The sequence below is a fragment of the Dermacentor variabilis genome, chromosome 8, assembly GCF_050947875.1.
Source record: "Dermacentor variabilis isolate Ectoservices chromosome 8, ASM5094787v1, whole genome shotgun sequence".
Lineage (NCBI taxonomy): Eukaryota > Metazoa > Arthropoda > Arachnida > Ixodida > Ixodidae > Dermacentor > Dermacentor variabilis.
Window position 1 is genome coordinate 144877252 of NC_134575.1, and position 26954 is coordinate 144904205.

General features: G+C 50.0%; 13 non-coding genes and 29 pseudogenes across 13 annotated transcripts; all 42 read right to left on the reverse strand.

The window, feature by feature from the left end:
* Window positions 1-228: 228 nt before the first annotated feature.
* Window positions 229-347, reverse strand: LOC142591846 (5S ribosomal RNA). Its single transcript, XR_012830572.1, has one exon. It is a non-coding gene; the product is annotated as a 5S ribosomal RNA (ribosomal RNA).
* Window positions 348-879: 532 nt separating this feature from the next.
* LOC142591996 (5S ribosomal RNA) lies at window positions 880-998 on the reverse strand (annotated as a pseudogene).
* A 523-nt stretch (window positions 999-1521) lies between these two features.
* LOC142592133 (5S ribosomal RNA) lies at window positions 1522-1640 on the reverse strand (annotated as a pseudogene).
* Window positions 1641-2165: 525 nt separating this feature from the next.
* On the reverse strand, window positions 2166-2284 carry LOC142592150 (5S ribosomal RNA). Its single transcript, XR_012830694.1, has one exon. It is a non-coding gene; the product is annotated as a 5S ribosomal RNA (ribosomal RNA).
* Window positions 2285-2808: 524 nt separating this feature from the next.
* On the reverse strand, window positions 2809-2927 carry LOC142592298 (5S ribosomal RNA; annotated as a pseudogene).
* Window positions 2928-3452: 525 nt separating this feature from the next.
* LOC142591696 (5S ribosomal RNA) lies at window positions 3453-3571 on the reverse strand (annotated as a pseudogene).
* A 525-nt stretch (window positions 3572-4096) lies between these two features.
* On the reverse strand, window positions 4097-4215 carry LOC142592159 (5S ribosomal RNA; annotated as a pseudogene).
* A 524-nt stretch (window positions 4216-4739) lies between these two features.
* On the reverse strand, window positions 4740-4858 carry LOC142592248 (5S ribosomal RNA; annotated as a pseudogene).
* A 525-nt stretch (window positions 4859-5383) lies between these two features.
* On the reverse strand, window positions 5384-5502 carry LOC142592250 (5S ribosomal RNA; annotated as a pseudogene).
* Window positions 5503-6026: 524 nt separating this feature from the next.
* Window positions 6027-6144, reverse strand: LOC142591716 (5S ribosomal RNA; annotated as a pseudogene).
* Window positions 6145-6669: 525 nt separating this feature from the next.
* On the reverse strand, window positions 6670-6788 carry LOC142592267 (5S ribosomal RNA). Its single transcript, XR_012830707.1, has one exon. It is a non-coding gene; the product is annotated as a 5S ribosomal RNA (ribosomal RNA).
* Window positions 6789-7316: 528 nt separating this feature from the next.
* On the reverse strand, window positions 7317-7435 carry LOC142591942 (5S ribosomal RNA). Its single transcript, XR_012830663.1, has one exon. It is a non-coding gene; the product is annotated as a 5S ribosomal RNA (ribosomal RNA).
* A 527-nt stretch (window positions 7436-7962) lies between these two features.
* On the reverse strand, window positions 7963-8081 carry LOC142592273 (5S ribosomal RNA; annotated as a pseudogene).
* A 525-nt stretch (window positions 8082-8606) lies between these two features.
* Window positions 8607-8725, reverse strand: LOC142592217 (5S ribosomal RNA; annotated as a pseudogene).
* A 525-nt stretch (window positions 8726-9250) lies between these two features.
* LOC142591728 (5S ribosomal RNA) lies at window positions 9251-9369 on the reverse strand. Its single transcript, XR_012830493.1, has one exon. It is a non-coding gene; the product is annotated as a 5S ribosomal RNA (ribosomal RNA).
* Window positions 9370-9898: 529 nt separating this feature from the next.
* Window positions 9899-10017, reverse strand: LOC142592046 (5S ribosomal RNA; annotated as a pseudogene).
* A 527-nt stretch (window positions 10018-10544) lies between these two features.
* Window positions 10545-10663, reverse strand: LOC142592275 (5S ribosomal RNA; annotated as a pseudogene).
* A 524-nt stretch (window positions 10664-11187) lies between these two features.
* LOC142592218 (5S ribosomal RNA) lies at window positions 11188-11306 on the reverse strand (annotated as a pseudogene).
* Window positions 11307-11832: 526 nt separating this feature from the next.
* On the reverse strand, window positions 11833-11951 carry LOC142591819 (5S ribosomal RNA). Its single transcript, XR_012830546.1, has one exon. It is a non-coding gene; the product is annotated as a 5S ribosomal RNA (ribosomal RNA).
* Window positions 11952-12480: 529 nt separating this feature from the next.
* Window positions 12481-12599, reverse strand: LOC142592047 (5S ribosomal RNA; annotated as a pseudogene).
* Window positions 12600-13125: 526 nt separating this feature from the next.
* LOC142592276 (5S ribosomal RNA) lies at window positions 13126-13244 on the reverse strand (annotated as a pseudogene).
* Window positions 13245-13769: 525 nt separating this feature from the next.
* On the reverse strand, window positions 13770-13888 carry LOC142592219 (5S ribosomal RNA; annotated as a pseudogene).
* A 527-nt stretch (window positions 13889-14415) lies between these two features.
* Window positions 14416-14534, reverse strand: LOC142592294 (5S ribosomal RNA; annotated as a pseudogene).
* A 526-nt stretch (window positions 14535-15060) lies between these two features.
* LOC142592064 (5S ribosomal RNA) lies at window positions 15061-15179 on the reverse strand (annotated as a pseudogene).
* Window positions 15180-15705: 526 nt separating this feature from the next.
* Window positions 15706-15824, reverse strand: LOC142591895 (5S ribosomal RNA). Its single transcript, XR_012830618.1, has one exon. It is a non-coding gene; the product is annotated as a 5S ribosomal RNA (ribosomal RNA).
* Window positions 15825-16348: 524 nt separating this feature from the next.
* Window positions 16349-16467, reverse strand: LOC142591830 (5S ribosomal RNA). Its single transcript, XR_012830557.1, has one exon. It is a non-coding gene; the product is annotated as a 5S ribosomal RNA (ribosomal RNA).
* A 527-nt stretch (window positions 16468-16994) lies between these two features.
* On the reverse strand, window positions 16995-17113 carry LOC142592295 (5S ribosomal RNA; annotated as a pseudogene).
* A 526-nt stretch (window positions 17114-17639) lies between these two features.
* On the reverse strand, window positions 17640-17758 carry LOC142592066 (5S ribosomal RNA; annotated as a pseudogene).
* Window positions 17759-18285: 527 nt separating this feature from the next.
* LOC142591896 (5S ribosomal RNA) lies at window positions 18286-18404 on the reverse strand. Its single transcript, XR_012830619.1, has one exon. It is a non-coding gene; the product is annotated as a 5S ribosomal RNA (ribosomal RNA).
* Window positions 18405-18929: 525 nt separating this feature from the next.
* LOC142591842 (5S ribosomal RNA) lies at window positions 18930-19048 on the reverse strand. The gene has a single exon (XR_012830568.1). It is a non-coding gene; the product is annotated as a 5S ribosomal RNA (ribosomal RNA).
* A 525-nt stretch (window positions 19049-19573) lies between these two features.
* Window positions 19574-19692, reverse strand: LOC142592188 (5S ribosomal RNA; annotated as a pseudogene).
* A 524-nt stretch (window positions 19693-20216) lies between these two features.
* LOC142592081 (5S ribosomal RNA) lies at window positions 20217-20335 on the reverse strand (annotated as a pseudogene).
* Window positions 20336-20861: 526 nt separating this feature from the next.
* Window positions 20862-20980, reverse strand: LOC142592296 (5S ribosomal RNA; annotated as a pseudogene).
* A 525-nt stretch (window positions 20981-21505) lies between these two features.
* LOC142592067 (5S ribosomal RNA) lies at window positions 21506-21624 on the reverse strand (annotated as a pseudogene).
* A 529-nt stretch (window positions 21625-22153) lies between these two features.
* Window positions 22154-22272, reverse strand: LOC142592230 (5S ribosomal RNA; annotated as a pseudogene).
* A 525-nt stretch (window positions 22273-22797) lies between these two features.
* LOC142591884 (5S ribosomal RNA) lies at window positions 22798-22916 on the reverse strand. The gene has a single exon (XR_012830608.1). It is a non-coding gene; the product is annotated as a 5S ribosomal RNA (ribosomal RNA).
* Window positions 22917-23445: 529 nt separating this feature from the next.
* Window positions 23446-23564, reverse strand: LOC142592289 (5S ribosomal RNA; annotated as a pseudogene).
* A 526-nt stretch (window positions 23565-24090) lies between these two features.
* Window positions 24091-24209, reverse strand: LOC142592170 (5S ribosomal RNA; annotated as a pseudogene).
* A 525-nt stretch (window positions 24210-24734) lies between these two features.
* LOC142592220 (5S ribosomal RNA) lies at window positions 24735-24853 on the reverse strand (annotated as a pseudogene).
* A 525-nt stretch (window positions 24854-25378) lies between these two features.
* Window positions 25379-25497, reverse strand: LOC142591850 (5S ribosomal RNA). The gene has a single exon (XR_012830576.1). It is a non-coding gene; the product is annotated as a 5S ribosomal RNA (ribosomal RNA).
* Window positions 25498-26022: 525 nt separating this feature from the next.
* Window positions 26023-26142, reverse strand: LOC142592244 (5S ribosomal RNA; annotated as a pseudogene).
* A 526-nt stretch (window positions 26143-26668) lies between these two features.
* Window positions 26669-26787, reverse strand: LOC142591840 (5S ribosomal RNA). Its single transcript, XR_012830566.1, has one exon. It is a non-coding gene; the product is annotated as a 5S ribosomal RNA (ribosomal RNA).
* Between the last annotated feature and the right edge of the window lie 167 nt (window positions 26788-26954).

Genomic DNA, 26954 nt, shown 5'->3' on the forward strand with positions numbered 1-26954 from the left:
GTGCGACTAAATTTTGCATCATTACCTATACCACTTACCACCGTCATCATTCCGCGTACAATATCGTGTAGTGGCCTGAATATTGTTGGTGTTACACTTCGGCGTTGGCTATACCAGCAGGCTCCAGTTGAACGTAAGTTACAGTAAATGCAACCACCCACACGTTGTGCAAATGAAAAAAAAAACAAGACGTCACAGAAGCACGCAGTAAAAAAGCAAAAAGAACGGTGCCATCAGCACTCGGTGTTCCCAGGTGGTCTCCCTCCCAAGTACTCACCGAGCCCAATGCTGCTTAGCTTCGGGGATCGGACGAGAACCGGCGTATTCAGCATGGTATGGCCGATGGCGAGAATGAGCTGTTTACGACTGCACCTGTATCGTGCTGCTATGTTGTGCAGTCGCCGAATGTATTGCTACAGCATACAGCACGTACGCGGCAGTCTTTCCGTGAACAATACACGCACGCGTCGGTTACGTTGATCACTCCGTTTGTGGTTGTTCGCTGCATGCGTGCGTGCTAGTGTTCACAAAAACAAGAGGGCGAGCGCCACATTTTGCGCGCGTTGCAGCCCACAAGGTGCCACTTTATTGATGCGTTGTCATTGAGCTGTATGCGGGTGTGATAAGTAAGCGGTTAGAAGCTTGTGCGACTAAATTTTGCATCATTACGTATACCGCTTACCACCGTCATCATTCCGCGTACAATATCGTGTAGTGGCCTGAATATTGTTGGTGTTACACTTCGGCGTTGGCTCTACCAGCAGGCTCCAGTTGAACGTAAGTTACAGTAAATGCAACCACCCGCACGTTGTGCAAATGAAAAAAAAAATACAAAACAAGACGTCACAGAAGGACGCAATAAAAAAGCAAAAAGAACGGTGCCATCAGCACTCGGTGTTCCCAGGTGGTCTCCCTCCCAAGTACTGACCGAGCCCAATGCTGCTTAGCTTCGGGGATCGGACGAGAACCGCCGTATTCAGCATGGTATGGCCGATGGCGAGAATGTGCTGTTTACGACTGCACCTGTATCGCGCTGCTATGTTGTGCGTCGCCGAATGTATTGCTACAGCATACAGCACGTACGCGGCAGTCTTTCCGTGAACAATACACGCACGCGCCGTGTACGTTGATCACTCCGTTTGTGGTTGTTCGCTTCATGCGTGCGTGCTAGTGCTCACAAAAACAAGAGGGCGAGCGCCACATTTTGCGCGCGTTGCAGCCCACAAGGTGCCACTTTCTTGATGCGTTGTCATTGAGCTGTATGCGGGTGTGATAAGTAAGCGGTTAGAAGCTTGTGCGACTAAATTTTGCATCATTACGTATACCGCTTACCACCGTCATCATTCCACGTACAATATCGTGTAGTGGCCTGAATATTGTTGGTGTTACACTTCGGCGTTGGCTATACCAGCAGGCTCCAGTTGAACGTAAGTTACAGTAAATGCAACCACCCACACGTTGTGCAAATAAAAAAAAAACAAGACGTCACAGAAGCACGCAATAAAAAAGCAAAAAGAACGGTGCCATCAGCACTCGGTGTTCCCAGGCGGTCTCCGTCCCAAGTACTCACCGAGCCCAATGCTGCTTAGCTTCGGGGATCGGACGAGAACCGGCGTATTCAGCATGGTATGGCCGATGGCGAGAATGAGCTGTTTACGACTGCACCTGTATCGTGCTGCTATGTTGTGCAGTCGCCGAATGTATTGCTACAGCATACAGCACGTACGCGGCAGTCTTTCCGTGAACAATACACGCACGCGTCGGTTACGTTGATCACTCCGTTTGTGGTTGTTCGCTGCATGCGTGCGTGCGAGTGCTCACAAAAACAAGAGGGCGAGCGCCACATTTTGCGCGCGTTGCAGCCCACAAGGTGCCACTTTATTGATGCATTGTCATTGAGCTGTATGTGGGTGTGATAAGTAAGCGGTTAGAAGCTTGGGCGACTAAATTTTGCATCATTACGTATACCGCTTACCACCGTCATCATTCCGCGTACAATATCGTGTAGTGGCCTGAATATTGTTGGTGTAACACTTCGGCGTTGGCTCTACCAGCAGGCTCCAGTTGAACGTAAGTTACAGTAAATGCAACCACCCACACGTTGTGCAAATGAAAAAAAAAACAAGACGTCACAGAAGCACGCAATAAAAAAGCAAAAAGAACGGTGCCATCAGCACTCGGTGTTCCCAGGTGGTCTCCCTCCCAAGTACTAACCGAGCCCAATGCTGCTTAGCTTCGGGGATCGGACGAGAACCGGCGTATTCAGCATGGTATGGCCGATGGCGAGAATGTGCTGTTTACGACTGCACCTGTATCGTGCTGCTATGTTGTGCAGTCGCCGAATGTATTGCTACAGCATACAGCACGTACGCGGCAGTCTTTCCGTGAACAATACACGCACGCGTCGTGTACGTTGATCACTCCGTTTGTGGTTCTTCGCTGCACGCGTGCGTGCTAGTGCTCGCAAGAACAAGAGGGCGAGCGCCACATTTTGCGCGCGTTGCAGCCCACAAGGTGCCACTTTATTGATGCGTTGACATTGAGCTGTATGCGGGTGTGATAAGTAAGCGGTTAGAAGCTTGGGCGACTAAATTTTGCATCATTACGTATACCGCTTACCACCGTCATCATTCCGCGTACAATATCGTGTAGTGGCCTGAATATTGTTGGTGTAACACTTCGGCGTTGGCTCTACCAGCAGGCTCCAGTTGAACGTAAGTTACAGTAAATGCAACCACCCACACGTTGTGCAAATGAAAAAAAAACAAGACGTCACAGAAGCACGCAATAAAAAAGAAAAAAGAACTATGCCATCAGCACTCCTTGTTCAAAGGTGGTCTCCCTCCCAAGTACTGACCGAGCCCAATGCTGCTTAGCTTCGGGGATCGGACGAGAACCGGCGTATTCAGCATGGTATGGCCGATGGCGAAAATGGGCTGTTTACGACTGCACCTGTATCGTGCTGCTATGTTGTGCAGTCGCCGAATGTATTGCTACAGCATACAGCACGTACGCGGCAGTCTTTCCGTGAACAATACACGCACGCGTCGTGTACGTTGATCACTCCGTTTGTGGTTGTTCGCTGCATGCGTGCGTGCTAGTGCTCACAAAAACAAGAGGGCGAGCGCCACATTTTGCGCGCGTTGCAGCCCACAAGGTGCCACTTTATTGATGCGTGGTCATTGAGCTGTATGCGGGTGTGATAAGTAAGCGGCTAGAAGCTTGTGCGACTAAATTTTGCATCATTACGTATACCGCTTACCACCGTCATCATTCCGCGTACAATATCGTGTAGTGGCCAGAATATTGTTGGTGTTACACATCGGCGTTGGCTCTACCAGCAGGCTCGAGTTGAACGTAAGTTACTGTAAATGCAACCACCCACACGTTGTGCAAATGAAAAAAAAAACAAGACGTCACAGAAGCACGCAATAAAAAAGCAAAAAGAACGGTGCCATCAGCACTCGGTGTTCCCAGGTGGTCTCCCTCCCAAGTACTGACGGAGCCCAATGGTGCTTAGCTTCGGGGATCGGACGAGAACCGGCGTATTCAGCATGGTATGGCCGATTTCGAGAATGTGCTGTTTACGACTGCACCTGTATCGTGCTGCTATGTTGTGCAGTCGCCGAATGTATTGCTACAGCATACAGCACGTACGCGGCAGTCTTTCCGTGATCAATACACGCACGCGTCGTGTACGTTGATCACTCCGTTTGTGGTTGTTCGCTGCATGCGTGCGTGCTAGTGCTCACAAAAACAAGAGGGCGAGCGCCACATTTTGCGCGCTTTGCAGCCCACAAGGTGCCACTTTATTGATGCGTTGTCATTGAGCTGTATGCGGGTGTGATAAGTAAGCGGCTAGAAGCTTGTGCGACTAAATTTTGCATCATTACGTATACCGCTTACCACCGTCATCATTCCGCGTACAATATCGTGTAGTGGCCTGAATATTGTTGGTGTTACACTTCGGCGTTGGCTCTACCAGCAGGCTCCAGTTGAACGTAAGTTACAGTAAATGCAACCACCCACACGTTGTGCAAATGAAAAAAAAAACAAGACGTCACAGAAGCACGCAATAAAAAAGCAAAAAGAACTATGCCATCAGCACTCGTTGTTCAAAGGTGGTCTCCCTCCCAAGTACTGACCGAGCCCAATGCTGCTTAGCTTCGGGGATCGGACGAGAACCGGCGTATTCAGCATGGTATGGCCGATGGCGAGAATGGGCTGTTTACGACTGCACCTGTATCGTGCTGCTATGTTGTGCAGTCGCCGAATGTATTGCTACAGCATACAGCACGTACGCGGCAGTCTTTCCGTGAACAATACACGCACGCGTCGTGTACGTTGATGACTCCGTTTGTGGTTGTTCGCTGCATGCGTGCGTGCTAGTGCTCACAAAAACAAGAGGGCGAGCGCCACATTTTGCGCGCGTTGCAGCCCACAAGGTGCCACTTTATTGATGCTTTGTCATTGAGCTGTATGCGGGTGTGATAAGTAAGCGGCTAGAAGCTTGTGCGACTAAATTTTGCATCATTACGTATACCGCTTACCACCGTCATCATTCCGCGTACAATATCGTGTAGTGGCCTGAATATTCTTGGTGTTACACTTCGGCGTTGGCTCTACCAGCAGGCTCCAGTTGAACGTAAGTTACAGTAAATGCAACCACCCACACGTTGTGCAAATGAAAAAAAAACAAGACGTCATAGAAGCACGCAATAAAAAAGCAAAAAGAACGGTGCCATCAGCACTCGGTGTTCCCAGGTGGTCTCCCTCCCAAGTACTGACGGAGCCCAATGGTGCTTAGCTTCGGGGATCGGACGAGAACCGGCGTATTCAGCATGGTATGGCCGATGGCGAGAATGTGCTGTTTACGACTGCACCTGTATCGTGCTGCTATGTTGTGCAGTCGCCGCATGTATTGCTACAGCATACAGCACGTACGCGGCAGTCTTTCCGTGAACAATACACGCACGCGTCGTGTACGTTGATCACTCCGTTTGTGGTTGTTCGCTGCATGCGTGCGTGTTAGTGCTCACAAAAACAAGAGGGCGAGCGCCACATTTTGCGCGCGTTGCAGCCCACAAGGTGCCACTTTATTGATGCGTTGTCATTGAGCTGTATGCGGGTGTGATAAGTAAGCGGCTAGAAGCTTGTGCGACTAAATTTTGCATCATTACGTATACCGCTTACCACCGTCATCATTCCGCGTACAATATCGTGTAGTGGCCTGAATATTGTTGGTGTTACACTTCGGCGTTGGCTCTACCAGCAGGCTCGAGTTGAACGTAAGTTACTGTAAATGCAACCACCCACACGTTGTGCAAATGAAAAAAAAAACAAGACGTCACAGAAGCACGCAATAAAAAAGCAAAAAGAACGGTGCCATCAGCACTCGGTGTTCCCAGGTGGTCTCCCTCCCAAGTACTGACGGAGCCCAATGGTGCTTAGCTTCGGGGATCGGACGAGAACCGGCGTATTCAGCATGGTATGGCCGATGGCGAGAATGTGCTGTTTACGACTGCACCTGTATCGTGCTGCTATGTTGTGCAGTCGCCGCATGTATTGCTACAGCATACAGCACGTACGCGGCAGTCTTTCCGTGAACAATACACGCACGCATCGTGTACGTTGATCACTCCGTTTGTGGTTGTTCGCTGCATGCGTGCGTGCTAGTGCTCACAAAAACAAGAGGGCGAGCGCCACATTTTGCGCGCGTTGCAGCCCACAAGGTGCCACTTTATTGATGCGTTGTCATTGAGCTGTATGCGGGTGTGATAAGTAAGAGGCTAGAAGCTTGTGCGGCTAAATTTTGCACCATTACGTATACCGCTTACCACCGTCATCATTCCGCGTACAATATCGTGTAGTGGCCTGAATATACTTGGTGTTACACTTCGGCGTTGGCTCTACCAGCAGGCTCCAGTTGAACGTAAGTTACAGTAAATGCAACCACCCACACGTTGTGCAAATGAAAAAAAAACAAGACGTCACAGAAGCACGCAATAAAAAAGCAACAAGAATGGTGCCATCAGCAGTCGGTGTTCCTGGTGGTCTCCCTCCCAAGTGCTGACCGAGCCCAATGCTGCTTAGCTTCGGGGATCGGACGAGAACCGGCGTATTCAGCATGGTATGGCCGATGGCGAGAATGTGCTGTTTACGACTGCACCTGTATCGTGCTGCTATGTTGTGCAGTCGCCGAATGTATTGCTACAGCATACAGCACGTACGCGGCAGTCTTTCCGTGAACAATACACGCACGCGTCGTGTACGTTGATCACTCCGTTTGTGGTTGTTCGCTGCATGCGTGCGTGCTAGTGCTCACAAAAACAAGTGGGCGAGCGCCACATTTTGTGCGCGTTGCAGCCCACAAGGTGCCACTTTATTGATGCGTTGACATTGAGCTGTATGCGGGTGTGATAAGTAAGCGGTTAGAAGCTTGTGCGACTAAATTTTGCATCATTACGTATACCGCTTACCACCGTCATCATTCCGCGTACAATATCGTGTAGTGGCCTGAATATTGTTGGTGTTACACTTCGGCGTTGGCTCTACCAGCAGGCTCCAGTTGAACGTAAGTTACAGTAAATGCAACCACCCACACGATGTGCAAATGAAAAAAAAAACAAGACGTCCCAGAAGCACGCAATAAAAAAGCAAAAAGAACGGTGCCATCAGCACTCGGTGTTCCCAGGTGGTCTCCCTCCCAAGTACTAACCGAGCCCAATGCTGCTTAGCTTCGGGGATCGGACGAGAACCGGCGTATTCAGCATGGTATGGCCGATGGCGAGAATGGGCTGTTTACGACTGCACCTGAATCGTGCTGCTATGTTGTGCAGTCGCCGAATGTATTGCTACAGCATACAGCACGTACGCGGCAGTCTTTCCGTGAACAATACACGCACGCGTCGTGTACGTTGAACACTCCGTTTGTGGTTGTTCGCTGCATGCGTGCGTGCTAGTGCTCACAAAAACAAGAGGGCGAGCGCCACATTTTGTGCGCGTTGCAGCCCACAAGGTGCCACTTTATTGATGCGTTGACATTGAGCTGTATGCGGGTGTGATAAGTGAGCGGTTAGAAGCTTGTGCGACTAAATTTTGCATCATTACGTATACCGCTTACCATCGTCATCATTCCGCGTACAATATCGTGTAGTGGCGTGAATATTGTTGGTGTAACACTTCGGCGTTGGCTCTACCAGCAGGCTCCTGTTGAACGTAAGTTACAGTAAATGCAACCACCCACACGTTGTGCAAATGAAAACAAAAAAAACAAGACGTCACAGAAGCACGCAATAAAAAAGCAAAAAGAACGGTGCCATCAGCACTCGGTGTTCCCAGGCGGTCACCCTCCCAAATACTCACCGAGCCCAATGCTGCTTAGCTTCGGGGATCGGACGAGAACCGGCGTATTCAGCATGGTATGGCCGATGGCGAGAATGAGCTGTTTACGACCGCACCTGTATCGTGCTGCTATGTTGTGCAGTCGCCGAATGTATTGCTACAGCATACAGCACGTACGCGGCAGTCTTTCCGTGAAAAATACACGCACGCGTCGGTTACGTTGATCACTCCGTTTGTGGTTGTTCGCTGCATGCGTGCGTGCTAGTGCTCACAAAAACAAGAGGGCGAGCGCCACATTTTGCGCGCGTTGCAGCCCACAAGGTGCCACTTTATTGATGCGTTGTCATTGAGCTGTATGCGGGTGTGATAAGTAAGCGGTTAGAATCTTGTGCGACTAAATTTTGCATCATTACGTATACCGCTTACCACCGTCATCATTCCGCGTAATTATAGTGTAGTGGCCTGAATATTGTTGGTGTTACACTTCGGCGTTGGCTCTACCAGCAGGCTCCAGTTGAACGTAAGTTACTGTAAATGCAACCACCCACACGTTGTGCAAATGAAAAAAAAAAAAACAAGACGTCACAGAAGCACGCAATAAAAAAGCAAAAAGAACGGTGCCATCAGCACGCGGTGTTCCCAGGTGGTCTCCCTACCAAGTACTGACGGAGCCCAATGCTGCTTAGCTTCGGGGATCGGACGAGAACCGGCGTATTCAGCATGGTATGGCCGATGGCGAGAATGTGCTGTTTACGACTGCACCTGTATCGTGCTGCTATGTTGTGCAGTCGCCGAATGTATTGCTACAGCATACAGCACGTACGCGGCAGTCTTTCCGTGAACAATACACGCACCCATCGTGTACGTTGATCACTCCGTTTGTGGTTGTTCGCTGCATGCGTGCGTGCTAGTGCTCACAAAAACAAGAGGGCGAGCGCCACATTTTGCGCGCGTTGCAGCCCACAAGGTGCCACTTTATTGATGCGTTGTCATTGAGCTGTATGCGGGTGTGATAAGTAAGCGGCTAGAAGCTTGTGCGACTAAATTTTGCATCATTACGTATACCGCTTACCACCGTCATCATTCCGCGTACAATATCGTGTAGTGGCATGAATATTGTTGGTGTTACACTTCGGCGTTGGCTCTACCAGCAGGCTCGAGTTGAACGTAAGTTACTGTAAATGCAACCACCCACACGTTGTGCAAATGAAAAAAAAAACAAGACGTCACAGAAGCACGCAATAAAAAAGCAAAAAGAACGGTGCCATCAGCACTCGGTGTTCCCAGCTGGTCTCCCTCCCAAGTACTGACGGAGCCCAATGCTGCTTAGCTTCGGGGATCGGACGAGAACCGGCGTATTCAGCATGGTATGGCCGATGGCGAGAATGTGCTGTTTACGACTGCACCTGTATCGTGCTGCTATGTTGTGCAGTCGCCGAATGTATTGCTACAGCATACAGCACGTACGCGGCAGTCTTTCCGTGAACAATACACGCACGCGTCGTGTACGTTGATCACTCCGTTTGTGGTTGTTCGCTGCATGCGTGCGTGCTAGTGCTCACAAAAACAAGTAGGCGAGCGCCACATTTTGTGCGCGTTGCAGCCCACAAGGTGCCACTTTATTGATGCGTTGACATTGAGCTGTATGCGGGTGTGATAAGTAAGCGGTTAGAAGCTTGTGCGACTAAATTTTGCATCATTACGTATACCGCTTACCACCGTCATCATTCCGCGTACAATATCGTGTAGTGGCCTGAATATTGTTGGTGTTACACTTTGGCGTTGGCTCTACCAGCAGGCTCCAGTTGAACGTAAGTTACAGTAAATGCAACCACCCACACGTTGTGCAAATGAAAAAAAAAACAAGACGTCCCAGAAGCACGCAATAAAAAAGCAAAAAGAACGGTGCCATCAGCACTCGGTGTTCCCAGGTGGTCTCCCTCCCAAGTACTAACCGAGCCCAATGCTGCTTAGCTTCGGGGATCGGACGAGAACCGGCGTATTCAGCATGGTATGGCCGATGGCGAGAATGGGCTGTTTACGACTGCACCTGAATCGTGCTGCTATGTTGTGCAGTCGCCGAATGTATTGCTACAGCATACAGCACGTACGCGGCAGTCTTTCCGTGAACAATAAACGCACGCGTCGTGTACGTTGATCACTCCGTTTGTGGTTGTTCGCTGCATGCGTGCGTGCTAGTGCTCACAAAAACAAGAGGGCGAGCGCCACATTTTGTGCGCGTTGCAGCCCACAAGGTGCCACTTTATTGATGCGTTGACATTGAGCTGTATGCGGGTGTGATAAGTGAGCGGTTAGAAGCTTGTGCGACTAAATTTTGCATCATTACGTATACCGCTTACCATCGTCATCATTCCGCGTACAATATCGTGTAGTGGCGTGAATATTGTTGGTGTAACACTTCGGCGTTGGCTCTACCAGCAGGCTCCTGTTGAACGTAAGTTACAGTAAATGCAACCACCCACACGTTGTGCAAATGAAAACAAAAAAAAACAAGACGTCACAGAAGCACGCAATAAAAAAGCAAAAAGAACGGTGCCATCAGCACTCGGTGTTCCTAGGCGGTCACCCTCCCAAATACTCACCGAGCCCAATGCTGCTTAGCTTCGGGGATCGGACGAGAACCGGCGTATTCAGCATGGTATGGCCGATGGCGAGAATGAGCTGTTTACGACCGCACCTGTATCGTGCTGCTATGTTGTGCAGTCGCCGAATGTATTGCTACAGCATACAGCACGTACGCGGCAGTCTTTCCGTGAAAAATACACGCACGCGTCGGTTACGTTGATCACTCCGTTTGTGGTTGTTCGCTGCATGCGTGCGTGCTAGTGCTCACAAAAACAAGAGGGCGAGCGCCACATTTTGCGCGCGTTGCAGCCCACAAGGTGCCACTTTATTGATGCGTTGTCATTGAGCTGTATGCGGGTGTGATAAGTAAGCGGTTAGAATCTTGTGCGACTAAATTTTGCATCATTACGTATACCGCTTACCACCGTCATCATTCCGCGTAATTATAGTGTAGTGGCCTGAATATTGTTGGTGTTACACTTCGGCGTTGGCTCTACCAGCAGGCTCCAGTTGAACGTAAGTTACTGTAAATGCAACCACCCACACGTTGTGCAAATGAAAAAAAAAAAAACAAGACGTCACAGAAGCACGCAATAAAAAAGCAAAAAGAACGGTGCCATCAGCACGCGGTGTTCCCAGGTGGTCTCCCTACCAAGTACTGACGGAGCCCAATGCTGCTTAGCTTCGGGGATCGGACGAGAACCGGCGTATTCAGCATGGTATGGCCGATGGCGAGAATGTGCTGTTTACGACTGCGCCTGTATCGTGCTGCTATGTTGTGCAGTCGCCGAATGTATTGCTACAGCATACAGCACGTACGCGGCAGTCTTTCCGTGAACAATACACGCACCCATCGTGTACGTTGATCACTCCGTTTGTGGTTGTTCGCTGCATGCGTGCGTGCTAGTGCTCACAAAAACAAGAGGGCGAGCGCCACATTTTGCGCGCGTTGCAGCCCACAAGGTGCCACTTTATTGATGCGTTGTCATTGAGCTGTATGCGGGTGTGATAAGTAAGCGGCTAGAAGCTTGTGCGACTAAATTTTGCATCATTACGTATACCGCTTACCACCGTCATCATTCCGCGTAATTATAGTGTAGTGGCCTGAATATTGTTGGTGTTACACTTCGGCGTTGGCTCTACCAGCAGGCTCGAGTTGAACGTAAGTTACTGTAAATGCAACCACCCACACGTTGTGCAAATGAAAAAAAAAACAAGACGTCACAGAAGCACGCAATAAAAAAGCAAAAAGAACGGTGCCATCAGCACTCGGTGTTCCCAGCTGGTCTCCCTCCCAAGTACTGACGGAGCCCAATGCTGCTTAGCTTCGGGGATCGGACGAGAACCGGCGTATTCAGCATGGTATGGCCGATGGCGAGAATGTGCTGTTTACGACTGCACCTGTATCGTGCTGCTATGTTGTGCAGTCGCCGAATGTATTGCTACAGCATACAGCACGTACGCGGCAGTCTTTCCGTGAACAATACACGCACGCGTCGTGTACGTTGATCACTCCGTTTGTGGTTGTTCGCTGCATGCGTGCGTGCTAGTGCTCACAAAAACAAGTGGGCGAGCGCCACATTTTGTGCGCGTTGCAGCCCACAAGGTGCCACTTTATTGATGCGTTGACATTGAGCTGTATGCGGGTGTGATAAGTAAGCGGTTAGAAGCTTGTGCGACTAAATTTTGCATCATTACGTATACCGCTTACCACCGTCATCATTCCGCGTACAATATCGTGTAGTGGCCTGAATATTGTTGGTGTTACACTTCGGCGTTGGCTCTACCAGCAGGCTCCAGTTGAACGTAAGTTACAGTAAATGCAACCACCCACACGTTGTGCAAATGAAAAAAAAAAACAAGACGTCCCAGAAGCACGCAATAAAAAAGCAAAAAGAACGGTGCCATCAGCACTCGGTGTTCCCAGGTGGTCTCCCTCCCAAGTACTAACCGAGCCCAATGCTGCTTAGCTTCGGGGATCGGACGAGAACCGGCGTATTCAGCATGGTATGGCCGATGGCGAGAATGGGCTGTTTACGACTGCACCTGAATCGTGCTGCTATGTTGTGCAGTCGCCGAATGTATTGCTACAGCATACAGCACGTACGCGGCAGTCTTTCCGTGAACAATAAACGCACGCGTCGTGTACGTTGATCACTCCGTTTGTGGTTGTTCGCTGCATGCGTGCGTGCTAGTGCTCACAAAAACAAGAGGGCGAGCGCCACATTTTGTGCGCGTTGCAGCCCACAAGGTGCCACTTTATTGATGCGTTGACATTGAGCTGTATGCGGGTGTGATAAGTGAGCGGTTAGAAGCTTGTGCGACTAAATTTTGCATCATTACGTATACCGCTTACCATCGTCATCATTCCGCGTACAATATCGTGTAGTGGCGTGAATATTGTTGGTGTAACACTTCGGCGTTGGCTCTACCAGCAGGCTCCTGTTGAACGTAAGTTACAGTAAATGCAACCACCCACACGTTGTGCAAATGAAAACAAAAAAAAACAAGACGTCACAGAAGCACGCAATAAAAAAGCAAAAAGAACGGTGCCATCAGCACTCGGTGTTCCTAGGCGGTCACCCTCCCAAATACTCACCGAGCCCAATGCTGCTTAGCTTCGGGGATCGGACGAGAACCGGCGTATTCAGCATGGTATGGCCGATGGCGAGAATGAGCTGTTTACGACCGCACCTGTATCGTGCTGCTATGTTGTGCAGTCGCCGAATGTATTGCTACAGCATACAGCACGTACGCGGCAGTCTTTCCGTGAAAAATACACGCACGCGTCGGTTACGTTGATCACTCCGTTTGTGGTTGTTCGCTGCATGCGTGCGTGCTAGTGCTCACAAAAACAAGAGGGCGAGCGCCACATTTTGCGCGCGTTGCAGCCCACAAGGTGCCACTTTATTGATGCGTTGTCATTGAGCTGTATGCGGGTGTGATAAGTAAGCGGTTAGAATCTTGTGCGACTAAATTTTGCATCATTACGTATACCGCTTACCACCGTCATCATTCCGCGTAATTATAGTGTAGTGGCCTGAATATTGTTGGTGTTACACTTCGGCGTTGGCTCTACCAGCAGGCTCCAGTTGAACGTAAGTTACTGTAAATGCAACCACCCACACGTTGTGCAAATGAAAAAAAAAAAACAAGACGTCACAGAAGCACGCAATAAAAAAGCAAAAAGAACGGTGCCATCAGCACGCGGTGTTCCCAGGTGGTCTCCCTACCAAGTACTGACGGAGCCCAATGCTGCTTAGCTTCGGGGATCGGACGAGAACCGGCGTATTCAGCATGGTATGGCCGATGGCGAGAATGTGCTGTTTACGACTGCACCTGTATCGTGCTGCTATGTTGTGCAGTCGCCGAATGTATTGCTACAGCATACAGCACGTACGCGGCAGTCTTTCCGTGAACAATACACGCACCCATCGTGTACGTTGATCACTCCGTTTGTGGTTGTTCGCTGCATGCGTGCGTGCTAGTGCTCACAAAAACAAGAGGGCGAGCGCCACATTTTGCGCGCGTTGCAGCCCACAAGGTGCCACTTTATTGATGCGTTGTCATTGAGCTGTATGCGGGTGTGATAAGTAAGCGGCTAGAAGCTTGTGCGACTAAATTTTGCATCATTACGTATACCGCTTACCACCGTCATCATTCCGCGTACAATATCGTGTAGTGGCATGAATATTGTTGGTGTTACACTTCGGCGTTGGCTCTACCAGCAGGCTCGAGTTGAACGTAAGTTACTGTAAATGCAACCACCCACACGTTGTGCAAATGAAAAAAAAAACAAGACGTCACAGAAGCACGCAATAAAAAAGCAAAAAGAACGGTGCCATCAGCACTCGGTGTTCCCAGCTGGTCTCCCTCCCAAGTACTGACGGAGCCCAATGCTGCTTAGCTTCGGGGATCGGACGAGAACCGGCGTATTCAGCATGGTATGGCCGATGGCGAGAATGTGCTGTTTACGACTGCACCTGTATCGTGCTGCTATGTTGTGCTGTCGCCGAATGTATTGCTACAGCATACAGCACGTACGCGGCAGTCTTTCCGTGAACAATACACGCACGCGTCGTGTACGTTGATCACTCCGTTTGTGGTTGTTCGCTGCATGCGTGCGTGCTAGTGCTCAGAAAAACAAGAGGGCGAGCGCCACATTTTGCGCGCGTTGCAGCCCACAAGGTGCCACTTTATTGATGCGTTGTCATTGAGCTGCATGCGGATGTGATAAGTAAGAGGCTAGAAGCTTGTGCGACTAAATTTTGCACCATTACGTATACCGCTTACCACCGTCATCATTCCGCGTACAATATCGTGTAGTGGCCAGAATATTCTTGGTGTTACACTTCGGCGTTGGCTCTACCAGCAGGCTCCAGTTGAACGTAAGTTACAGTAAATGCAACCACCCACACGTTGTGCAAATGAAATAAAAAAAACAAGACGTCACAGAAGCACGCAATAAAAAAGCAAAAAGAATGGTGCCATCAGCACTCGGTGTTCCCAGGTGGTCTCCCTCCCAAGTGCTGACGGAGCCCAATGCTGCTTAGCTTCGGGGATCGGACGAGAACCGGCGTATTCAGCATGGTATGGCCGATGGCGAGAATGTGCTGTTTACGACTGCACCTGTATCGTGCTGCTATGTTGTGCAGTCGCCGAATGTATTGCTACAGCATACAGCACGTACGCGGAAGTCTTTCCGTGAACAATACACGCACGCGTCGTGTACGTTGATCACTCCGTTTGTGGTTGTTCGCTGCATGCGTGCGTGCTAGTGCTCACAAGAACAAGAGGGCGAGCGCCACATTTTGCGCGCGTTGCAGCCCACAAGGTGCCACTTTATTGATGCGTTGTCATTGAGCTGTATGCGGGTGTGATAAGTAAGCGATTAGAAGCTTCTGCGACTAAGTTTTGCATCATTACGTATACCGCTTACCACCGTCATCATTCCGCGTACAATATCGTGTAGTGGCGTGAATATTGTTGGTGTAACACTTCGGCGTTGGCTATACCAGCAGGCTCCAGTTAAACGTAAGTTACAGTAAATGCAACCACCCACACGTTGTGCAAATGAAAAAAAAAAACAAGACGTCACAGAAGCACGCAATAAGAAAGCTAAAAGAATGGTGCCATCAGCACTCGGTGTTCCCAGGTGGTCTCCCTCCCAAGTGCTGACCGAGCCCAATGCTGCTTAGCTTCGGGGATCGGACGAGAACCGGCGTATTCAGCATGGTATGGCCGATGGCGAGAATGTGCTGTTTACGACTGCACCTGTATCGTGCTGCTATGTTGTGCAGTCGCCGAATGTATTGCTACAGTATACAGCACGTACGCGGCAGTCTTTCCGTGAACAATACACGCACGCGTCGTGTACGTTGATCACTCCGTTTGTGGTTGTTCGCTGCATGCGTGCGTGCTAGTGCTCACAAAAACAAGAGGGCGAGCGCCACATTTTGCGCGCGTTGCAGCCCACAAGGTGCCACTTTATTGATGCGTTGTCATTGAGCTGTATGCGGGTGTGATAAGTAAGCGATTAGAAGCTTGTGCGACTAAGTTTTGCATCATTACGTATACCGCTTACCACCGTCATCATTCCGCGTACAATATCGTGTAGTGGCCTGAATATTGTTGGTGTTACACTTCGGCGTTGGCTCTACCAGCAGGCTCCTGTTGAACGTAAGTTACAGTAAATGCAACCACCCACACGTTGCGCAAATGAAAAAAAAAAACAAGACGTCACAGAAGCACGCAATAAAAAAGGAAAAAGAACGGTGCCATCAACACTCGGTGTTCCCAGGCGGTCACCCTCCCAAGTACTCACCGAGCCCAATGCTGCTTAGCTTCGGGGATCGGACGAGAACCGGCGTATTCAGCATGGTATGGCCGATGGCGAGAATGAGCTGTTTACGACTGCACCTGTATCGTGCTGCTATGTTGTGCAGTCGCCGAATGTATTGCTACAGCATACAGCACGTACGTGGCAGTCTTTCCGTGAAGAATACACGTACGCGTCGGTTACGTTGATCCCTCCGTTTGTGGTTGTTCGCTGCATGCGTGCGTGCTAGTGCTCACAAAAACAAGAGGGCGAGCGCCACATTTTGCGCGCGTTGCAGCCCACAAGGTGCCACTTTATTGATGCGTTGTCATTGAGCTGTATGCGGGTGTGATAAGTAAGCGGTTAGAAGCTTGTGCGACTAAATTTTGCATCATTACGTATACCGCTTACCACCGTCATCATTCCGCGTACAATATCGTGTAGTGGCCTGAATATTGTTGGTGTTACACTTCGGCGTTCGCTCTACCAGCAGGCTCCAGTTGAACGTAAGTTACAGTAAATGCAACCACCCACACGTTGTGCAAATGAAAAAAAAACAAGACGTCCCAGAAGAACGCAATAAAAAAGCAAAAAGAACGGTGCCATCAGCACTCGGTGTTCCCAGGTGGTCTCCCTCCCAAGTACTAACCGAGCCCAATGCTGCTTAGCTTCGGGGATCGGACGAGAACCGGCGTATTCAGCATGGTATGGCCGATGGCGAGAATGTGCTGTTTACGACTGCACCTGTATCGTGCTGCTATGTTGTGCTGTCGCCGAATGTATTGCTACAGCATACAGCACGTACGCGGCAGTCTTTCCGTGAACAATACACGCACGCGTCGTGTACGTTGATCACTCCGTTTGTGGTTGTTCGCTGCATGCGTGCGTGCTAGTGCTCAGAAAAACAAGAGGGCGAGCGCCACATTTTGCGCGCGTTGCAGCCCACAAGGTGCCACTTTATTGATGCGTTGTCATTGAGCTGCATGCGGATGTGATAAGTAAGAGGCTAGAAGCTTGTGCGACTAAATTTTGCACCATTACGTATACCGCTTACCACCGTCATCATTCCGCGTACAATATCGTGTAGTGGCCAGAATATTCTTGGTGTTACACTTCGGCGTTGGCTCTACCAGCAGGCTCCAGTTGAACGTAAGTTACAGTAAATGCAACCACCCACACGTTGTGCAAATGAAATAAAAAAAACAAGACGTCACAGAAGCACGCAATAAAAAAGCAAAAAGAATGGTGCCATCAGCACTCGGTGTTCCCAGGTGGTCTCCCTCCCAAGTGCTGACGGAGCCCAATGCTGCTTAGCTTCGGGGATCGGACGAGAACCGGCGTATTCAGCATGGTATGGCCGATGGCGAGAATGTGCTGTTTACGACTGCACCTGTATCGTGCTGCTATGTTGTGCAGTCGCCGAATGTATTGCTACAGCATACAGCACGTACGCGGAAGTCTTTCCGTGAACAATACACGCACGCGTCGTGTACGTTGATCACTCCGTTTGTGGTTGTTCGCTGCATGCGTGCGTGCTAGTGCTCACAAGAACAAGAGGGCGAGCGCCACATTTTGCGCGCGTTGCAGCCCACAAGGTGCCACTTTATTGATGCGTTGTCATTGAGCTGTATGCGGGTGTGATAAGTAAGCGATTAGAAGCTTCTGCGACTAAGTTTTGCATCATTACGTATACCGCTTACCACCGTCATCATTCCGCGTACAATATCGTGTAGTGGCGTGAATATTGTTGGTGTAACACTTCGGCGTTGGCTATACCAGCAGGCTCCAGTTAAACGTAAGTTACAGTAAATGCAACCACCCACACGTTGTGCAAATGAAAAAAAAAAACAAGACGTCACAGAAGCACGCAATAAGAAAGCTAAAAGAATGGTGCCATCAGCACTCGGTGTTCCCAGGTGGTCTCCCTCCCAAGTGCTGACCGAGCCCAATGCTGCTTAGCTTCGGGGATCGGACGAGAACCGGCGTATTCAGCATGGTATGGCCGATGGCGAGAATGTGCTGTTTACGACTGCACCTGTATCGTGCTGCTATGTTGTGCAGTCGCCGAATGTATTGCTACAGTATACAGCACGTACGCGGCAGTCTTTCCGTGAACAATACACGCACGCGTCGTGTACGTTGATCACTCCGTTTGTGGTTGTTCGCTGCATGCGTGCGTGCTAGTGCTCACAAAAACAAGAGGGCGAGCGCCACATTTTGCGCGCGTTGCAGCCCACAAGGTGCCACTTTATTGATGCGTTGTCATTGAGCTGTATGCGGGTGTGATAAGTAAGCGATTAGAAGCTTGTGCGACTAAGTTTTGCATCATTACGTATACCGCTTACCACCGTCATCATTCCGCGTACAATATCGTGTAGTGGCCTGAATATTGTTGGTGTTACACTTCGGCGTTGGCTCTACCAGCAGGCTCCTGTTGAACGTAAGTTACAGTAAATGCAACCACCCACACGTTGCGCAAATGAAAAAAAAAAAACAAGACGTCACAGAAGCACGCAATAAAAAAGGAAAAAGAACGGTGCCATCAACACTCGGTGTTCCCAGGCGGTCACCCTCCCAAGTACTCACCGAGCCCAATGCTGCTTAGCTTCGGGGATCGGACGAGAACCGGCGTATTCAGCATGGTATGGCCGATGGCGAGAATGAGCTGTTTACGACTGCACCTGTATCGTGCTGCTATGTTGTGCAGTCGCCGAATGTATTGCTACAGCATACAGCACGTACGTGGCAGTCTTTCCGTGAAGAATACACGTACGCTTCGGTTACGTTGATCACTCCGTTTGTGGTTGTTCGCTGCATGCGTGCGTGCTAGTGCTCACAAAAACAAGAGGGCGAGCGCCACATTTTGCGCGCGTTGCAGCCCACAAGGTGCCACTTTATTGATGCGTTGTCATTGAGCTGTATGCGGGTGTGATAAGTAAGCGGTTAGAAGCTTGTGCGACTAAATTTTGCATCATTACGTATACCGCTTACCACCGTCATCATTCCGCGTACAATATCGTGTAGTGGCCTGAATATTGTTGGTGTTACACTTCGGCGTTCGCTCTACCAGCAGGCTCCAGTTGAACGTAAGTTACAGTAAATGCAACCACCCACACGTTGTGCAAATGAAAAAAAAAACAAGACGTCCCAGAAGAACGCAATAAAAAAGCAAAAAGAACGGTGCCATCAGCACTCGGTGTTCCCAGGTGGTCTCCCTCCCAAGTACTAACCGAGCCCAATGCTGCTTAGCTTCGGGGATCGGACGAGAACCGGCGTATTCAGCATGGTATGGCCGATGGCGAGAATGTGCTGTTTACGACTGCACCTGTATCGTGCTGCTATGTTGTGCAGTCGCCGAATGTATTGCTACAGCATACAGCACGTACGCGGCAGTCTTTCCGTGAACAATACACGCACGCGTCGTGTACGTTGATCACTCCGTTTGTGGTTGCTCGCTGCATGCGTGCGTGCTACTGCTCACAAGAACAAGAGGGCGAGCGCCACATTTTGCGCGTGTTGCAGCCCACAAGGTGCCATTTTATTGATGCGTTGTCATTGAGCTGTATGCGGGTGTGATAAGTAAGCGATTAGAAGCTTGTGCGACTAAGTTTTGCATCATTACGTATACCGCTTACCACCGTCATCATTCCGCGTACAATATCGTGTAGTGGCGTGAATATTGTTGGTGTAACACTTCGGCGTTGGCTCTACTAACAGGCTCCAGTTAAACGTAAGTTACAGTAAATGCAACCACCCACACGTTGTGCAAATGAAAAAAAAAACAAGACGTCACAGAAGCACGCAATAAAAAAGCTAAAAGAATGGTGCCATCAGCACTCGGTGTTCCTAGGTGGTCTCCCTCCCAAGTGCTGACCGAGCCCAATGCTGCTTAGCTTCGGGGATCGGACGAGAACCGGCGTATTCAGCATGGTATGGCCGATGGCGAGAATGTGCTGTTTACGACTGCACCTGTATCGTGCTGCTATGTTGTGCAGTCGCCGAATGTATTGCTACAGCATACAGCACGTACGCGGCAGTCTTTCCGTGAACAATACACGCACGCGTCGTGTACGTTGATCACTCCGTTTGTGGTTGTTCGCTGCATGCGTGCGTGCTAGTGCTCACAAGAACAAGAGGGCGAGCGCCACATTTTGCGCGCGTTGCAGCCCACAAGGTGCCACTTTATTGATGCGTTGTCATTGAGCTGTATGCGGGTGTGATAAGTAAGCGATTAGAAGCTTGTGCGACTAAGTTTTGCATCATTACGTATACCGCTTACCACCGTCATCATTCCGCGTACAATATCGTGTAGTGGCCTGAATATTGTTGGTGTTACACTTCGGCGTTGGCTCTACCAGCAGGCTCCAGTTGAACGCAAGTTACTGTAAATGCAACCACCCACACGTTGTGCAAATGAAAAAAAAACAAGACGTCACAGAAGCACGCAGTAAAAAAGCAAAAAGAACGGTGCCATCAGCACTCGGTGTTCCCAGGTGGTCTCCCTCCCAAGTACTGACGGAGCCCAATGCTGCTTAGCTTCGGGGATCGGACGAGAACCGGCGTATTCAGCATGGTATGGCCGATGGCGAGAATGTGCTGTTTACGACTGCACCTGTATCGTGCTGCTATGTTGTGCAGTCGCCGAATGTATTGCTACAGCATACAGCACGTACGCGGCAGTCTTTCCGTGAACAATACACGCACCCATCGTGTACGTTGATCACTCCGTTTGTGGTTGTTCGCTGCATGCGTGCGTGCTAGTGCTCACAAAATCAAGAGGGCGAGCGCCACATTTTGCGCGCGTTGCAGCCCACAAGGTGCCACTTTATTAATGCGTTGTCATTGAGCTGTATGCGGGTGTGATAAGTAAGCGGCTAGAAGCTTGTGCGACTAAATTTTGCATCATTACGTATACCGCTTACCACCGTCATCATTCCGCGTACAATATCGTGTAGTGGCATGAATATTGTTGGTGTTACACTTCGGCGTTGGCTCTACCAGCAGGCTCGAGTTGAACGTAAGTTACTGTAAATGCAACCACCCACACGTTGTGCAAATGAAAAAAAAAATACAAGAGGTCACAGAAGCACGCAATAAAAAAGCAAAAAAACGGTGCCATCAGCACTCGGTGTTCCCAGCTGGTCTCCCTCCCAAGTACTGACGGAGCCCAATGCTGCTTAGCTTCGAGGATCGGACGAGAACCGGCGTATTCAGCATGGTATGGCCGATGGCGAGAATGTGCTGTTTACGACTGCACCTGTATCGTGCTGCTATGTTGTGCAGTCGCCGAATGTATTGCTACAGCATACAGCACGTACGCGGCAGTCTTTCCGTGAACAATACACGCACGCATCGTGTACGTTGATCACTCCGTTTGTGGTTGTTCGCTGCATGCGTGCGTGCTAGTGCTCAGAAAAACAAGAGGGCGAGCGCCACATTTTGCGCGCGTTGCAGCCCACAAGGTGCCACTTTATTGATGCGTTGTCATTGAGCTGTATGCGGGTGTGATAAGTAAGAGGCTAGAAGCTTGTGCGACTAAATTTTGCACCATTACGTATACCGCTTACCACCGTCATCATTCCGCGTACAATATCGTGTAGTGGCCTGAATATTCTTGGTGTTACACTTCGGCGTTGGCTCTACCAGCAGGCTCCAGTTGAACGTAAGTTACAGTAAATGCAACCACCCACACGTTGTGCAAATGAAAAAAAAAACAAGACGTCACAAAAGCACGCAATAAAAAAGCAAAAAGAATGGTGCCATCAGCACTCGGTGTTCCCAGGTGGTCTCCCTCCCAAGTGCTGACCGAGCCCAATGCTGCTTAGCTTCGGGGATCGGACGAGAACCGGCGTATTCAGCATGGTATGGCCGATGGCGAGAATGTGCTGTTTACGACTGCACCTGTATCGTGCTGCTATGTTGTGCAGTCGCCGAATGTATTGCTACAGCATACAGCACGTACGCGGCAGTCTTTCCGTGAACAATACACGCACGCGTCGTGTACGTTGATCACTCCGTTTGTGGTTGCTCGCTGCATGCGTGCGTGCTAGTGCTCACAAGAACAAGAGGGCGAGCGCCACATTTTGCGCGCGTTGCAGTCCACAAGGTGCCACTTTATTGATGCATTGTCATTGAGCTGTATGCGGGTGTGATAAGTAAGCGATTAGAAGCTTGTGCGACTAAGTTTTGCATCATTACGTATACCGCTTACCACCGTCATCATTCCGCGTACAATATCGTGTAGTGGCCTGAATATTGTTGGTGTTACACTTCGGCGGTGGCTCTACCAGCAGGCTCCTGTTGAACGTAAGTTACAGTAAATGCAACCACCCACACGTTGTGCAAAGGAAAACAAAAAAAAACAAGACGTCACAGAAGCACGCAATAAAAAAGCAAAAAGAACGGTGCCATCAGCACTCTGTGTTCCCAGGCGGTCACCCTCCCAAGTACTCACCGAGCCCAATGCTGCTTAGCTTCAGGGATCGGACGAGAACCGGCGTATTCAGCATGGTATGGCCAATGGCGAGAATGAGCTGTTTACGACTGCACCTGTATCGTGCTGGTATGTTGTGCAGTCGCCGAATGTATTGCTACAGCATACAGCACGTACGCGGCAGTCTTTCCGTGAAGAATACACGCACGCGTCGGTTACGTTGATCACTCCGTTTGTGGTTGTTCGCTGCATGCGTGCGTGCTAGTGCTCACAAAAACAAGAGGGCGAGCGCCACATTTTGCGCGCGTTGCATCCCACAAGGTGCCACTTTATTGATGCGTTGTCATTGAGCTGTATGCGGGTGTGATAAGTAAGCGGTTAGAAGCTTGTGCGACTAAATTTTGCATCATTACGTATACCGCTCACCACCGTCATCATTCCGCGTACAATATCGTGTAGTGGCCTGAATATTGTTGGTGTTACACTTCGGCGTTGGCTCTACCAGCAGGCTCCAGTTGAACGTAAGTTACTGTAAATGCAACCACCCACACGTTGTGCAAAGGAAAAAAAAAACAAGACGTCACAGAAGCACGCAATAAAAAAGCAAAAAGAACGGTGCCATCAGCACTCGGTGTTCCCAGGTGGTCTCCCTCCCAAGTACTGACGGAGCCCAATGCTGCTTAGCTTCGGTGATCGGACGAGAACCGGCGTATTCAGCATGGTATGGCCGATGGCGAGAATGTGCTGTTTACGACTGCACCTGTATCGTGCTGCTATGTTGTGCAGTCGCCGAATGTATTGCTACAGCATACAGCACGTACGCGGCAGTCTTTCCGTGAACAATACACGCACCCATCGTGTACGTTGATCACTCCGTTTGTGGTTGTTCGCTGCATGCGTGCGTGCTAGTGCTCACAAAAACAAGAGGGCGAGCGCCACATTTTGCGCGCGTTGCAGCCCACAAGGTGCCACTTTATTGATGCGTTGTCATTGAGCTGTATGCGGGTATGATAAGTAAGCGGCTAGAAGCTTGTGCGACTAAATTTTGCATCATTACGTATACCGCTTACCACCGTCATCATTCCGCGTACAATATCGTGTAGTGGCATGAACATTGTTGGTGTTACACTTCGGCGTTGGCTCTACCAGCAGGCTCGAGTTGAACGTAAGTTACTGTAAATGCAACCACCCACACGTTGTGCAAATGAAAAAAAAAAAAAACAAGACGTCACAGAAGCACGCAATAAAAAAGCAAAAAGAACGGTGCCATCAGCACTCGGTGTTCCCAGCTGGTCTCCCTCGCAAGTACTGACGGAGCCCAATGCTGCTTAGCTTCGGGGATCGGACGAGAACCGGCGTATTCAGCATGGTATGGCCGATGGCGAGAATGTGCTGTTTACGACTGCACCTGTATCGTGCTGCTATGTTGTGCAGTCGCCGAATGTATTGCTACAGCATACAGCACGTACGCGGCAGTCTTTCCGTGAACAATACACGCACGCATCGTGTACGTTGATCACTCCGTTTGTGGTTGTTCGCTGCATGCGTGCGTGCTAGTGCTCAGAAAAACAAGAGGGCGAGCGCCACATTTTGCGCGCGTTGCAGCCCACAAGGTGCCACTTTATTGATGCGTTGTCATTGAGCTGTATGCGGGTGTGATAAGTAAGAGGCTAGAAGCTTGTGCGACTAAATTTTGCACCATTACGTATACCGCTTACCACCGTCATCATTCCGCGTACAATATCGTGTAGTGGCCTGAATATTCTTGGTGTTACGCTTCGTCGTTGGCTCTACCAGCAGGCTCCAGTTGAACGTAAGTTACAGTAAATGCAACCACCCACACGTTGTGCAAATGAAAAAAAAAAACAAGACGTCACAGAAGCACGCAATAAAAAAGCAAAAAGAATGGTGCCATCAACACTCGGTGTTCCCAGGTGGTCTCCCTCCCAAGTGCTGACCGAGCCCAATGCTGCTTAGCTTCGGGGATCGGACGAGAACCGGCGTATTCAGCATGGTATGGCCGATGGCGAGAATGTGCTGTTTACGACTGCACCTGTATCGTGCTGCTATGTTGTGCAGTCGCCGAATGTATTGCTACAGCATACAGCACGTACGCGGCAGTCTTTCCGTGAACAATACACGCACGCGTCGTGTACGTTGATCACTCCGTTTGTGGTTGTTCGCTGCATGCGTGCGTGCTAGTGCTCACAAGAACAAGAGGGCGAGCGCCACATTTTGCGCGCGTTGCAGCCCACAAGGTGCCACTTTATTGATGCGTTGTCATTGAGCTGTATGCGGGTGTGATGAGTAAGCGATTAGAAGCTCTTGCGACTAAGTTTTGCATCATTACGTATACCGCTTACCACCGTCATCATTCCGCGTACAATATCGTGTAGTGGCCTGAATATTGCTGGTGTTACACTTCGGCGTTGGCTCTACCAGCAGGCTCGAGTTGAACGTAAGTTACTGTAAATGCAACCACCCACACGTTGTGCAAATGAAAAAAAAAACAAGACGTCACAGAAGCACGCAATAAAAAAGCAAAAAGAACGGTGCCATCAGCACTCGGTGTTCCCAGCTGGTCTCCCTCCCAAGTACTGACGGAGCCCAATGCTGCTTAGCTTCGGGGATCGGACGAGAACCGGCGTATTCAGCATGGTATGGCCGATGGCGAGAATGTGCTGTTTACGACTGCACCTGTATCGTGCTGCTATGTTGTGCAGTCGCCGAATGTATTGCTACAGCATACAGCACGTACGCGGCAGTCTTTCCGTGAACAATACACGCACGCATCGTGTACGTTGATCACTCCGTTTGTGGTTGTTCGCTGCATGCGTGCGTGCTAGTGCTCAGAAAAACAAGAGGGCGAGCGCCACATTTTGCGCGCGTTGCAGCCCACAAGGTGCCACTTTATTGATGCGTTGTCATTGAGCTGTATGCGGGTGTGATAAGTAAGAGGCTAGAAGCTTGTGCGACTAAATTTTGCACCATTACGTATACCGCTTACCACCGTCATCATTCCGCGTACAATATCGTGTAGTGGCCTGAATATTCTTGGTGTTACACTTCGGCGTTGGCTCTACCAGCAGGCTCCAGTTGAACGTAAGTTACAGTAAATGCAACCACCCACACGTTGTGCAAATGAAAAAAAAAACAAGACGTCCCAGAAGCACGCAATAAAAAAGCAAAAAGAACGGTGCCATCAGCACTCGGTGTTCCCAGGTGGTGTCCCTCCCAAGTACTAACCGAGCCCAATGCTGCTTAGCTTCGGGGATCGGACGAGAACCGGCGTATTCAGCATGGTATGGCCGATGGCGAGAATGTGCTGTTTACGACTGCACCTGTATCGTGCTGCTATGTTGTGCAGTCGCCGAATGTATTGCTACAGCATACAGCACGTACGCGGCAGTCTTTCCGTGAACAATACACGCACGCGTCGTGTACGTTGATCACTCCGTTTGTGGTTGTTCGCTGCATGCGTGCGTGCTAGTGCTCACAAAAACAAGAGGGCGAGCGCCACATTTTGTGCGCGTTGCAGCCCACAAGGTGCCACTTTATTGATGCGTTGACATTGAGCTGTATGCGGGTGTGATAAGTAAGCGGTTAGAAGCTTGTGCGACTAAATTTTGCATCATTACGTATACCGCTTACCACCGTCATCATTGCGCGTACAATATCGTGTAGTGGCGTGAATATTGTTGGTGTAACACTTCGGCGTTGGCTCTAATAGCAGGCTCCAGGTGAACGTAAGAGACAGTAAATGCAACCACCCACACGTTGTGCAAATGAAAAAAAAAACAAGACGTCACAGAAGCACGCAATAAAAAAGCAAAAAGAACGGTGCCATCAGCACTCGGTGTTCCCAGGTGGTCTCTCTCCCAAGTACTGACCGAGCCCAATGCTGCTTAGCTTCGGGGATTCGGACGAGAACCGGCGTATTCAGCATGGTATGGCCGATGGCGAGAATGTGCTGTTTACGACTGCACCTGTATCGTGCTGCTATGTTGTGCAGTCGCCGAATGTATTGCTACAGCATACAGCACGTACGCGGCAGTCTTTCCGTGAACAATACACGCACGCGTCGTGTACGTTGATCACTCCGTTTGTGGTTGTTCGCTGCATGCGTGCGTGCTAGTGCTCACAAAAACAAGAGGGCGAGCGCCACATTTTGCGCGCGTTGCAGCCCACAAGGTGCCACTTTATTGATGCGTTGTCATTGAGCTGGATGCGGGTGTGATAAGTAAGCGATTAGAAGCTTGTGCGACTAAGTTTTGCATCATTACGTATACCGCTTACCACCGTCATCATTCCGCGTACAATATCGTGTAGTGGCCTGAATATTGTTGGTGTTACACTTCGGCGTTGGCTCTACCAGCAGGCTCCTGTTGAACGTAAGTTACAGTAAATGCAACCACCCACACGTTGTGCAAATGAAAAAAAAAAAACAAGACGTCACAGAAGCACGCAATAAAAAGCAAAAAGAACGGTGCCATCAGCACTCGGTGTTCCCAGGCGGTCACCCTCCCAAGTACTCACCGAGCCCAATGCTGCTTAGCTTCGGGGATCGGACGAGAACCGGCGTATTCAGCATGGTATGGCCGATGGCGAGAATGAGCTGTTTACGACTGCACCTCTATCGTGCTGCTATGTTGTGCAGTCGCCGAATGTATTGCTACAGCATACAGCACGTACGCGGCAGTCTTTCCGTGAAGAATACACGCACGCGTCGGTTACGTTGACCACTCCGTTTGTGGTTGTTCGCTGCATGCGTGC